This window comes from Dipodomys merriami, unplaced genomic scaffold, assembly GCF_024711535.1.
Source record: "Dipodomys merriami isolate MVZ:Mamm:240054 unplaced genomic scaffold, mDipMer1.0.p SCAF_473, whole genome shotgun sequence".
NCBI classification, from domain to species: domain Eukaryota; kingdom Metazoa; phylum Chordata; class Mammalia; order Rodentia; family Heteromyidae; genus Dipodomys; species Dipodomys merriami.
The window spans coordinates 273,351-286,269 of record NW_027206039.1 but is presented as its reverse complement, the minus strand read 5'-3'; positions in this window follow the sequence as shown (position 1 = coordinate 286,269).

The following is a 12,919-nucleotide window of genomic DNA, read 5'->3' as shown; positions in this document are numbered from 1 at the left end:
ATTAACATGGTTCATAGCCAGCCCAGGTGGGAACGTCCATGAGAATCTTATCTCCAAAGAACCACCAGAAAACAGGAGCCCTGTGCCTCAAGTGGTAGAGTGCTAGTCTTAAGCTGAGGAGCTCGAGGACAGCACCCAAGCCCAGAGTTCAAGCCCCACGACTGACAAAAAGTGGACTTCCCACCACAAGAAGTATACTGAATACCACACATTCTCCTCGGGACCATGGCATAGAAGTCATGCTGAGCTTTCTGTCAACTGGAGGTCATGAGTTGGTCACCTGGCTTTTCCATGCCTCATTTTCCCCAACTACAAAACTGAACACAGTGAAGGATCTTATTCCTCATGGGAATAGGATAAGGATGAAAGAGAACCATGTTTTATTTCATAATCCCGTACATGTCACATGACTAAAAACAAGCCCCATCTGAGCACTTTCCCAGTTATCTTCCTGTCGTATGCTCACAGAATTGCCAAGAACCGTATGTGACAGCTGCTCCCTCTGTGCCTGGCCCTGCTCCAGAGATCCCCCTGTATTGATCCCTTGTTTCCTCACAACTGTCCCAGGAGGAGACTGAGGTACAATTGTGGAGCCTCAACCCAGAGCTTTACGGTTGCTGTAAACTAAGTTCAGGACAATCATCTAAAGCAATGACTGAGCATGGTGCTATATGTCTACCATCCCAACTAAGGAGGACCAGGCCTCATGGCTCATGCCTGTCACAGATAGGAGGATCACGATCCAGCCCAGCCTGAGCACATATGGAGTGAGTGTCTATCTCGGAAATGCCCAAGACAGAAAGGCTTGGCTACCGTGGTAGACGACTTGACTGGCAAGCCTAAGGCCTTGAGTTCAAACCCTAATACACCAAAAAGAATGAGAGTCTAAATGCCAGAGACTCATGCATATAATCCTAGCTACTCAGGATGCTGAGATATGAAGATCACAGCAAAAGATATAAAATAGGTTTGGCCTCACCCATCAGAAGTCATGATGAGAAAACAAGGAGTCTGATTTATGCTGGTGAAATCCATACCAGTAAGGATCACATCCGTACTAAGTGCTGACCATACTGTCTGTCCCCCTTGGAAGCCAACCCCTGTGGGCCCCATACCCAGGTCCTCTCAAGCTCTAGCTGCCACCAACCAGGCCCAAAAGAGTAGACAGCTCCAAGGCACACAGGACCCTTGGTCTTGTAATTTAATGTTGCTGAGTGCCCTCCAAGCATCTCACACTTCCAGGCCCCCAGACCCCAGGCACAAAGTCCATGCATCTCCCAAATGTAGCAGGCAGAAGTTACCAAAGGACCCAGCCTCCTTATTGCAACCCACTTCTACACACACACACACACACACACACACACACACACACACACACACACACACACACACACACACACAGTCTCAGAGCAGTGCCTCTCCAGAGTTTATTGGTTCCTCATCTGGCACAATGTACAAGCTGAAGCACAGGGGTTCCCTTAGAGGAATCAGGGGCTCCCACTCAAGTGGAACACCACTCTACTGATGCAGCACCACACAAACACACACACACACACACACACACACACACACACACACACACACACACACAGACTCAGAGCAGTGCCTCTCCAGAGTTTGTTGGTTCCTCATCTGGAACAATGCACAAGCTAAAGCACGGGGGTTCCCTTGGAGGAATCTGGAGCTCCCACCCAAGGGGAGCACCACTCTAATGATGCAGCACCACCCTGCCTATCCCTTTCTCCATGGCCAAACCCTTGACTCCCCATTCACCAAAACTCTAGGCTAGAACTTTGGGTTAAGGAGTCCCCAGACAAGTGGATCCTCAGAGCCAGGACTGAAAACAAGCAGGGGGTCATGGGTTCCCCAAGGGGGTGTCTGACCCGAGCTGAGGGCGGTGTTGGGGAAATGGATGGAGTCCTAATAGCTACATACATAGACTTACTCCCTACTTCCAGGCTACATGCTTCTGGGCCACATGGCAGATTCTTGGAAAGGACAAGGAGACCAGATGGACTGGGAGCACCAGCAGAAGCTGGCAGAGCTGGGAAATGTGATCACTCTGTGAGAACTGTTCATAGTTGGGGGGAGGGTACAGGCTGGGTGTATGTGTATGTTTGTTTGGGGGGGGGTCCTCCCAGATATTCACATTCTGCTCTGTCCCCCAGCACTCTCACTTCCCTAATGGGCTCTTCTGGGACCCTCTCTTCAGGTGAAAGGGTGACCGAGCACGGAGGACAAGGGCTCACACAGCAAGAGAGACCTATCTTCTGCATCCAACACCCCCAACCCCCAGAAAAAAAGGAAAAGACCCAAGAAGGCAGGTGTGGAGGTGCTGCTCCCCACCTCTGACTAAAGCCACCAGGTTCCCACCAGGAAGAGGAAGGGTGCAGATTCGTGGCTGTGTGGCTCTCACTGCTCCAGGCCAGGGCCTCTGTGGTGACTTCTCAACCATTCCTGCATCTCCCTGTTTCCTGGGACACTGGCAGCTAGGGATGGGGGTGGGATCCCCTGATCAACACCCACTCCCACCCAACCCCTGGGGCACATTTGTGGCAGAGCCCTGGCCAGAGTGGAGGGTATGGGGGAGCCGGAAGTCCAATAAGCATGGAAGGGATTCTGTGTTGTTTGTGTCACAGGATATGGGCCCAGGAGGAAGCCACTCACATGTGCTGCTGGGAGAAACTGTTGGAGGTAGCTCTGGGTGGGTTCGAGCAGCGAAGGCAGTAGCATGGCAAATACTCAGGCTTGGAGCAGAGACAGGTGGCCTGGACCAGGTCAGGGCCACAAGTCTGCCTGTGGTGTACCATCACCTGAGGACTCCAAGAGCTGCCATGGGTCCAAGCAAGCAGTGCTAGGTTTGAAATGCAGTGCCATGCGGAATGCTGAAGGGGACTGGTGTGTGCAGGTGCGTGGCAGGGCTGAGCAAGGCCTCTCCTCCTACGGTTTGAGTCTCTTGATCACCACTCAGCCACCTCTACGTTCCTCAACTGTTGGTAGTGGTGTCAACCAACAGAGGAATCCCAGTGCTATCAGGCAGGATGGAATGCGGATGTGACCACCATTCTTATATCAGAAAGAAGTATGAAAGAATGGGAATGTGGCCAGAATCCTGTGATTCAGGCAGAATGACCAGAGTGAAGATTACAGTGGCTCCCCCAACCCCTTTCCCAGGGAACTCTGTCCAATTCAGTTGGGGACAAGAGGGTGACCAGTTTTAGATTGTTGTCTATGTCTGTTTGTTGCCAGTCCTGGACCTTAAACTCAGGATCTGCGCACAGTATGTAAGCTGCTTTTGGTCAAGACTAGCCCTCTAACACTGGAGCCACACAGCTCTACTTCTGACTTTGTTGGCATTGAAGTTGGACAGGACTCTCAAGGACTTTCCTCCCTAGGGTGACTTTGACAATGATCCTCCTATCACAGCCTTGTAAGTATCAAGGAGGACTGCTGAGAGCCACTGGTGCCTGCCTAATCATTGGTCTTGCTGATGTTCTGGCACAAACCTGTGAGTTCCCTATCCTTGGGTTGAAGTGGTGTGAGCTGGAGCCCACAGTTGGAATCCTGGACCTGACACCTCCAAATGGCAGGAGAACCTAAGAAACTCATTCTCATCCATAAGATTACCAATGGGATGTGATCATTGTCAAGACTGAATGAGCAGTTCTTGAATGATTCTAGAATCAAATTATGCACAATTATATCCTAGGATACTGGTGTATTTTAGTTAATACTTCATTAAGCATTTAAACAATCACATTCATTAAATGGAGGCAGAATGAAATACCTAAGAATTAGACCTCACTAAGTATAAAGGTGCAATTTTTTTCTGCCAGGATTGGGATTTGAACTCATTGTCTGGGTAACTCTGTTGCACTGTGTGGGAAGGGGAAGCTTGCCTCCTTGAAGTCAGGAAATTCAAGTCTGTTCCTTAGGCCTGAATTGGATCCCCAGCACTAAAAAACATCCTATTCATGTACATTTTAAACATATGATTTATATTCATGTACATATGTTCATTCCATATTACACTCACTCATTCTTTTTTTGTTTTTTTTCTTGTATTCACCATTTATTTTATTGACTATTATGACACATGGAACATTGATTACATAGGATTATAGGTCTGCATATGTATTCCACTTTATACCTGACACCCAGGACTTTCACAGAAAAGGAAACAAATATGTCACCATGATTACTCCATGATTTATTGTTTGGGAGTGCTGGCATCTGAACTCATGGCCTACAGGCCAAATTCATGAATTGGTGAGTGTCAACACACTAACCTGGGGCAATAGAGCTGACAGGCAGTTCCCAGGACCTGAGATCGAGCCCCAGGGGTTGACAAAATATGAACAGATTGACATGCAGATGACAGTACACTAATAAATATAAATAAATATGTTTATAGAGTGCCAGAGATGTCTATACATTATTCAGTTATATAGATTACATTCCTAAAAATTGTGGGGTAATTAATGTAATTAACGTTATTATTTTTATCCTTAATAAACTATTAATGAAATCAGTGTCCTGAAATTATTGCATTCATGTAAGTAATAGTATTCTTTTAATGCTTCATAAATATTAAATAAAATCAATCAGCTTCCTGAAATCATCTTGTCTAATTATATAGGAGAATCATTCATGATCAACTCATTCAAAGGTGACATTGATAACATTCTTATGGATGGGAACGAGTCTCTTAGTATCTCCTGCCATTGGTAGGTGTCAGGACTGGGATTTGAAATCAGGGCCTATGTTGCCACGTGGTCCTATGGCTTCCCCGATAGTCCACCACCTTTCAGCAATGCAAGGTAAAATACCCATTGCAACAGTTCTGACCCAGGAGGGTCACCTCACAAAGGAAGAAAACATAAAAAGGCCATCTTGCCATATTTTTCCTGTGATTTTTTTTTCCCTTCAAGGCCTAGGGATCTTGGATCCCAGGATCAGCTGTGGATCCAGTGGCTGCACCTCAGCCTAGGGTGATCGAAGCTGAAGCAGAGTTGCCACGACCCGAGTTCAAGCCCTGCTCTGGGAAAAAATAAAATAATATAAATTTAGCTCCCTGGCTTGCAATTCCCACCATTTATTCTGCCAGGTTTTGGATTTGAACTCAGGGTCTGGGTAAATCTGCATTGGATAAAGGGGAAGCTCACCATACTTGAAGATAAGAACTTCAGGCCTGTTCACTAGGCCTGAATTCAAGCCCCAGCCTTTGAAAACATACTATTTATATAAACATAGGCTTTGTACTTACCTACAGATGTTCAGTCCATACAAGTTTGGTGTGGTTGTTCCTTGTATTTATTGTTGTATTCATTTATTTACCATTGATTTCACTGTCTATGATGACACCTATTCCGTTTATTACATTAATGACAACCTATCACATAGCATCTAGATTTGTAGACATGTTCTCCATCATGCCTGACACCCAGGACTCTCAGAGAAAAGGAAAACAAGTTTCACACTCAGCTTCTTACTCCATCATCCAATTGTTGGTAGTGCTGGAATCTGAACTCAGGGCCTAGCAGGATTAATTGGTAAATAGGTCAATGTGAACACACTATCCTGTGAACAACTAAGGAGGAAGGCCATTCCCAGGATATGACATTGATCCCCAGGGTGGGGCACAATAGTTATAAATTCATTGTTTAAGTATAGGATCTGTATTTACATATATGTGTGGACAGCATCTTGTGTTCGGTGTACTTCTTATTTTGTGTCTTATCCATGGAGGTATATTGTATTTTACTGAGTATTGTAACAGATATGACAGTGTTTATATGGATGACAACCTATTGCCATGTCTATAGGGTTTCTTATGCGTTCTCCATCCTAGTTGAGTCCCAGAACATTCACAAGACAGGTAAATTGGTGAATCGTTTGGCTTATCACATCAGGATTCATATTTTGGCTGCGTTGGGATTTGAACTCAGAGCCTAGCAGGCCTAATGGAGGAAAAGGTCAAGATGAGGACACCGGTCTGTGAGCAATGAAGTAGATAGGCCATTCCCAGGACCTGACATCGAGTGCCAGGGAAGGCCAGATAGTCATAAATTCATAATTTAAACATAGGCTCTATATTTACATACATGTGTGAGCAGCATCTTGCATTCAGTACACTTCTTTTCCTTATTTTGTTCCTAATTCATGGAGGTATTGTGTATTTTATTGGTGACAGGTATAACTGTGCTGACATGGATGATAACCTGTTCCCACAGTTATAGGGTTGCCTATGCATTCGTTCTCCTTCCTAGTTGAGACCCAGGACTATTACAGGAGAGGAAAACATTCGCAACGAGTGGCTTCTGACATGAGGATGAAACTTTTGACAGTGCTGGGATGTGAATTCAGGTCTGGGTAGCTCTGTTGAACTGTGGTGGAAGGGGAAGCTCACCATCCTTGAAGACTAGAATGTGAGGCCAGGTCCCACGCCTGATCTGAAGCCCCATCACTGGACAAAACAAGCCCAACTTTTTTAAACATAGGATCTCTCTTTATCTACAGGTGTGTTATGCAACTTGCATTCAGTGTAGTTATTCTCTTTATTTTGTGTCTTATTCATGGATGTATTGTATGTTTTATTGAGTATGACAGATATAACTGTGCTGACATGGATGTCAACCTATTCCCATGGCTATAGAGTTGCCTATATAGTATTCTGCATCTGCGCTGAGACCCAGGACTTTCACAGGAAAGGAAAACAGATGGATCAATTGGCTTCTCACATCAGGGTGAAGCTTTTGGCTGTGCTGGGATTTGAACTCAAGGCTTAGCAGGCCCAACTGGTGAATGGGATATGGTGAGCACACCAGCCTGTGAGCCACTAAAGAGCTTGGCCATTTCCAGGACCTGAGATCAAGCCTCCCAGTGTGGAGGCCAATATAGTCAAAAATTCCCAATTTAAACAGAGGACCTCTATTTCCATACATGGGTGGGCAGTACCTTGCATTCTGTGTAGTCATTCTCATTATTTTGTCTTATTCATTGATGTGGTGTGTATTTTCTTGAGTATAGAATGACAAATATAACTGTGTTGACCTGGATGACAACCTATTCAAATAAGTAGAGAGTTGCCTATGCATTCTCCATCCTAGCTGAGACCCAGAACATGCATAGCACAGAAAAAAAAAGGTGCAAAGTCTGGCTTCTCACATCAAGGTGAATTTTTGGCAGTGTTGGGATTTGAACTTGGGGCCTAGGCGTCCCAATTGGCCAATGGGTCCATGTGCGCACACCAGCCTGTGAGCCATGAAGGAGCTGGGCCATTCCCCGGAACTGAGATCGAGCCCCAGGGAGGCTGCAATAGACATCAATGCATCATTGAAACATGGGATGTATATTCACATCTGTGTGTGGACTGCATCGATAATTTAATGTAGTTCTTCTCTCTATTTTGTATGCTATTCATGGATGTAATGTGTATTTTCTTGAGTATATGATGACAGGTATAACTGCACTGACATGGATGACAACCAATTCCCATGGCCACAGGGAGACCCATGCATTCTCCATCCTAGCTGAGACCCAGAACTTGCACAGGAAAGGAAAACAGGTGCAATGATTGGCTTCTGACATCAGGATGATTCTTTTGGCAGTACTGGGGTCTGAACTCAAGGCCTAGCAGACCCAAGAGGTGAATGGGTCCACGTGAATACACCAGCCTGTGAGCCACTAAGGAGCTAGACCGTTCTCAGGACCTGAGATTGAGCCCCCAGGTGGGGGTAGGGGGAGAGTGCACAGCAGTCATCCATTCATAAGCTGAAAGTAGTATGCAAATAAGTACGTATTTGTATAGAGTAGGAGAGATGGCCACCTGTGATGGAATCGAATCTACTGTGTGACTACCAATTCTTGGATCTTTCCTGAAGCCTCCGTTTCACAATTGATGATTATTGTCATGTTTCATCAAATCTTCATTGCAAATAAGCAATATCCCATGATTCTTGCCTATCATTGCCTACTCCTATAACCCATGAACTACTGATTCAAAGATGACATCAATTGCATTCCATGACTCTTCTAGGTCCATAAACTAATACCTTGGGATCTTCCTCCACCGTCTTAGTATGGTGGCTGAATTCAAGCCTCAGGCCTGGAAAACACACTCCTGATATACATTTTAAAGTTAGCACTTATACTTCCAAACAGATGTTCAATCCATATCGTGTTTGGTGTGGTAGGGTTTATACTTCCATAGAGATGTTCAGTCCATACAGTGTTTTGTGTGATTATTCATTTTATTTCTTGTTTTATTCATTCATTTACCATTTATTTTATTGACTCTGATGACACCGATACCATTTATTATATTGTTTATATCCTATCACATAGCATCTAGATTTTTAGATGTGTTCTCCATCATGCCTGAAACACAGGGCTCTCCCAGAAAAGGAAAACGTGTCACAGTCAGCTTCTTAATTCAAGAATAAATTTTCACAGTGCTAGGATATGAACTCAGGGCCTAGCTTGCCCAATTCATGAATGGGTGAGTGTGAGCCTGGCAGCCTCTAGCCAATGAAGCTGTTAGGTGGTTCCCAGGTGCTGAGATTGAGCCTCAGGTTTGGCCAAAACAGCGATACATGGATAGGCAGACGGGGATATATAAATAAATATATATTGGTAAAAAATTGCCAGAGCCGACTGTGTATTATTGAACGACATCTACTACTTTCCTACCAACTCTTAGGTATTTATTATACTTCCATTGGAGGAATATGATTCTTTTCATGCTTAATAAACTATTAATTAAGATCAATCAGCATCCTAGTATTCTTGCATCCAGTTTTAGACTAAACCACTGCACGAACTACTCTTTCAATCAGTATTCCAATGCATAGAAACGAGTCTCTTAGGATCTCTGCCACTGGTAGGTGTCTGGACAGAGATTTGAAACTGGGGCCTATGTTGACAGGTGGGCCTATGGCTTCCCTGATAGCCCGCCATCCTTCAGCAATGGCAGGCCAGGTCCACTTTGCAGCTATATCATTCAGAACCAGTAGGGTCACCCTGCAAAGAAAAAAATTTAACCCCCAACCCTCTGCAGCTCACTATTTTTGGTGCTGTTCCACGTTTTTTTTCTTCCTGCAAGCCCTCTTGGCTTGGGATCCCAGGATTGGCAATGGGTCCAGAGGCTGCAGCCCAGCCTAGGGATATCATGCTTAGGCAGTTGCCATGATCTGAGTTCAAGACCCCTGGTTGGCAAAAAAAGAGCAAACAAACAAACAAATAAATTATTTATTTATTTATTTAACTAAATTGAAAAAATAAAGCTCCATGATTTGGAATTTCTGCTAGTTTTATTTCCTATACTGGGATTTGAACTCAGGGTCTTGGTAAATCCATACCAATGTGAGGGAAGGTGCAGAGTCACGACTCCTTTAGTTCAAACCCGTGCCAAGCAAAAATTAAAAAAAATAAGTCACTGATCTTGGCAGGGGGGAGGTAGTTGTGCAGATGGGAGGGAAGGGATAGTAGGGGGAAAACAAAGGAATAGGCAACAATGCTCAATAGGAAATGTACTCATTACTTTGCTCATATAACTGTAACCCCCTGTACATCATTTTTACAATAAACATCATACAAAAAATAAACAATGAAGTGCTCAGAGAAGCACTTTGGGGGTAAGGGAAAGCTGTCTGAATAGCTGTACAAAATTCTACACTTTTTTTTTAATGTTCAGGATGGAACTGAATGAACATAACTGCTTTCATCAAAAAAAATTGTCAGTCTCATGGAAATAGGGCTAGTATTTCTGCCATTGCTGGGATTTGATCTCACATTCCAGGTAACTGTTTTGTACAATGGGTAAATTCAAAGTTTACTGTCCTTGAGGAAAACAAATTCAGGCTAGAGTTCCCAAGGCCTGCAGTAAGGCCCTGCAATGGAAAAATATTTATGATATATACTTACATATGAATGTTTATTACATATTATGATTATTATCATTGTTTTTATTTATTTTATTTTTATTTTATTCATTTATTCATTGTTTAATGTATTTAGTATTATTGCATGCATAATATTTATTCTATTTTGTACATTTATTATAAAATTATACTCAATAATTTAGGACATGGAGTCATTTTTCATTAATAATTTATTAAGTGTTGAAACATGATACATAATTAAATGGAGGCATTTGTCACAGTCATCACATGTTTAGTGTCTGTCCAAAGTATGAGTTTTGTCTTATTCATCTTTGGACAACTTCCTACAGGGATTTCTTTAGATGATTTATACTCAGAGGCTTTTTCTTGAGGATAGGAAAGTTGAGGGATAAAATAGTAAGAGTGAAGCTGGGAATGTGGCTTATAGGTAGAGAGCTTGCTCAGCATGCATGAATGCCAGGGTTAAAATCCTCAGTGCCACGTACTCAGAAAAAGCCAGAAGCTGTGGAATGGCTCAAGTGGTAGAGTGCTAGCCTTGAGAAACAGAAGCTCAGAGACAGCACCCTGGACCTAGGTTCAAGCCCCAGAAGTGGCAAAAACAATAGGCCAGATGCTGGTGGCTCACACCTACAACCCTAGATAATCAGGAGGCTGAGACCTCAAGACCACAGTTCAAAGACAGCCTAGGGAAGGAAAGCCTTTTAGACTCTTACCTCCAATGAACCACCAAAAGACCCCACGTGGAGCTGTGACTCAAGTGGTAGAGTGTTCACCTTGAGCTGAAGGGCTTAGGGATAGTGCCCAGGCTTGAGTTCGAGACACATACCTGGAAAAAAAGTGAGGGTTAAAGTACTTTTCTTATTTGTTAATTATGAGAACATTTTTCTGTAAAATGAATGCTAGTGGAGTCAGAGCTCAATGTTCAAGTATAGCAGATCCATATGTCCAGACTTTCAGGATCTAGCATTATAACCTTGTGTGCTACAGGGTTCTGAAAGGTCCAATGTTGAAAGGGTTAATATGCTCCCCAAGCCCTTTATGATGAGCAGTTGACTTGTATTTTCAATGTTATTACAGTTCTGAACTTAGCTGAGCAACAGAAGCTCATGCTTGTCAACCTCGCTTAGGAGTCTGAGGTCTGAGGATCACAGGGTGAAGACAGCCAGGACAGGAATGTTTATGAGGCTCTGACTTCCTCTTCACCACAGACAAAGCAGAAAGGGACTTGTGGCAGAGTGCTAGCCATGAGCCAAAGGACCCCAGGGACAGAGCCTAGATCCACAATTCAAGCCCAAAACCTGCAATACATTTAAAGCAAAGGACAGAAAATGAAGGAAAAAGCCAGTAACTCCCTTTGGGTTTGATCAATCTATTTCTATCTTGGAAGCTCCTGAGGAGCTAGCAGGACAAGCACCAAAGAAGGACATGGACTAGGAGAGCAGGCCGAGTTCAAGGTTCAAGTGTAGCAGATCCATCTGCCCAGCCACTCACGTGAAGATTGGAATCATCTTGTGTCCTCCAGTGGGCTTCCGAAAGGTCACATGTTCAAGAATTCCTGGGTTTCCCTTGGTGATGAGAAGTTACTTGCACTCTAAATGTTCTTAGAGTTCTCAAACTATAGAAGCAGGAAAGAAACATCATTGACCCATCCTGGTTATAAATGAAGATTTTAGGATCCAAGACCTAGCCCTGTTAGTATGAAGAACTCCAATGTAACTCTGTATTTAAAGGACAGGGAACAGTTTCAAAAAAACAGGCTAGGTGCAGAGACCTAGGCCTGCAGGATTAGGAAGCAGAATGTGCACACTCAACAGGGAAGTGAGCTGCAAAACCACTTCATTCATCCCAGGCACAACCAGCAATAGGGGTGGGGGGGGGCAACTTCAAACATTTGTTACAGTTACACCAGAGTCAGGCTTTTCTCAGCCTCTTCAAACAATGACGAATTAACCTTCCTCCCTCAGGTGAAGGGAGCCTCAGGCTATCTTTAGGTTACCAATAGAGAGCCAGTTTAGTGGGAGAGAGGGGGAGGAACAGAGTAGAAAAATCCTGCTTTTTGGTCTTAGGGAGTGGGTTCTTGACTCTCCATCTGTCAGATTTGAAGGCCCTTCTTCTACCTCTGCCAGTCCATTCTCCTTCCTTCATTCTCCACATCATTAATGTAAATCCCCAGTCCAAGGAGAGGCAGGGTCCTTTCTCTTCTACCCCCAAGCACCTGAGTTAGAAGCTGGCTCTGCCCTCTTGACTCTGGGGCTCTCCACTGCCTGAGAAGTGGGAGAGAGACAGTCTTCCTGCTATATGGTTATGTGAAGGCGATGCTGGTGTCCTGGCACGCTGCAGAAGGCCTCATGGTTGGGAAGTGTTCCCTTCTTTCCTACTGACATCCAAGACCAGATTCACCTATCATCTTTATCTATCTATCTATCTATCTATCTATCTATCTATCTATCTATCTATCTATCTATCTATCATCTATCTATCTATCTATCTATCTATCTATCTATCTATCGATCTATCGATCGATCTATCGATCTATCGATCTATCGATCTATCGATCTATCTATCTATCTATCTATCTATCTATCTATCTATCTATCTATCTATCTATCTATCTATCTATCTATCTATCTATCTATCTATCTTTCTTTCTTTCTTTCTATCTATCTATCTATCTATCTATCTATCTATCTATCTATCTATCTATCTATCTATCTATCTATCTATCTATCTATCTATCTATCTATCTATATACCTACCTACCTGTTATCTCTTTAAGGCCTGGGCACTGTCTCTATCACTGTGCTACTTGAGTCACAGCACCAATTCTGGCTTTTTCTGTGTATGTGCTACTGAGGAATCAAACCCAGGGCTTTTTGCATGCTAGGCAAACACTCGCTAATCCACATTCCCAGCCCCCTCATCTTTTTCTTAATGGTAGTTTTTACATAAGTAGGCGACCATTTTTCATCCCCAAGTTAATTTTTCTGAATACCTGTTATAACTATGAACCCTGATCT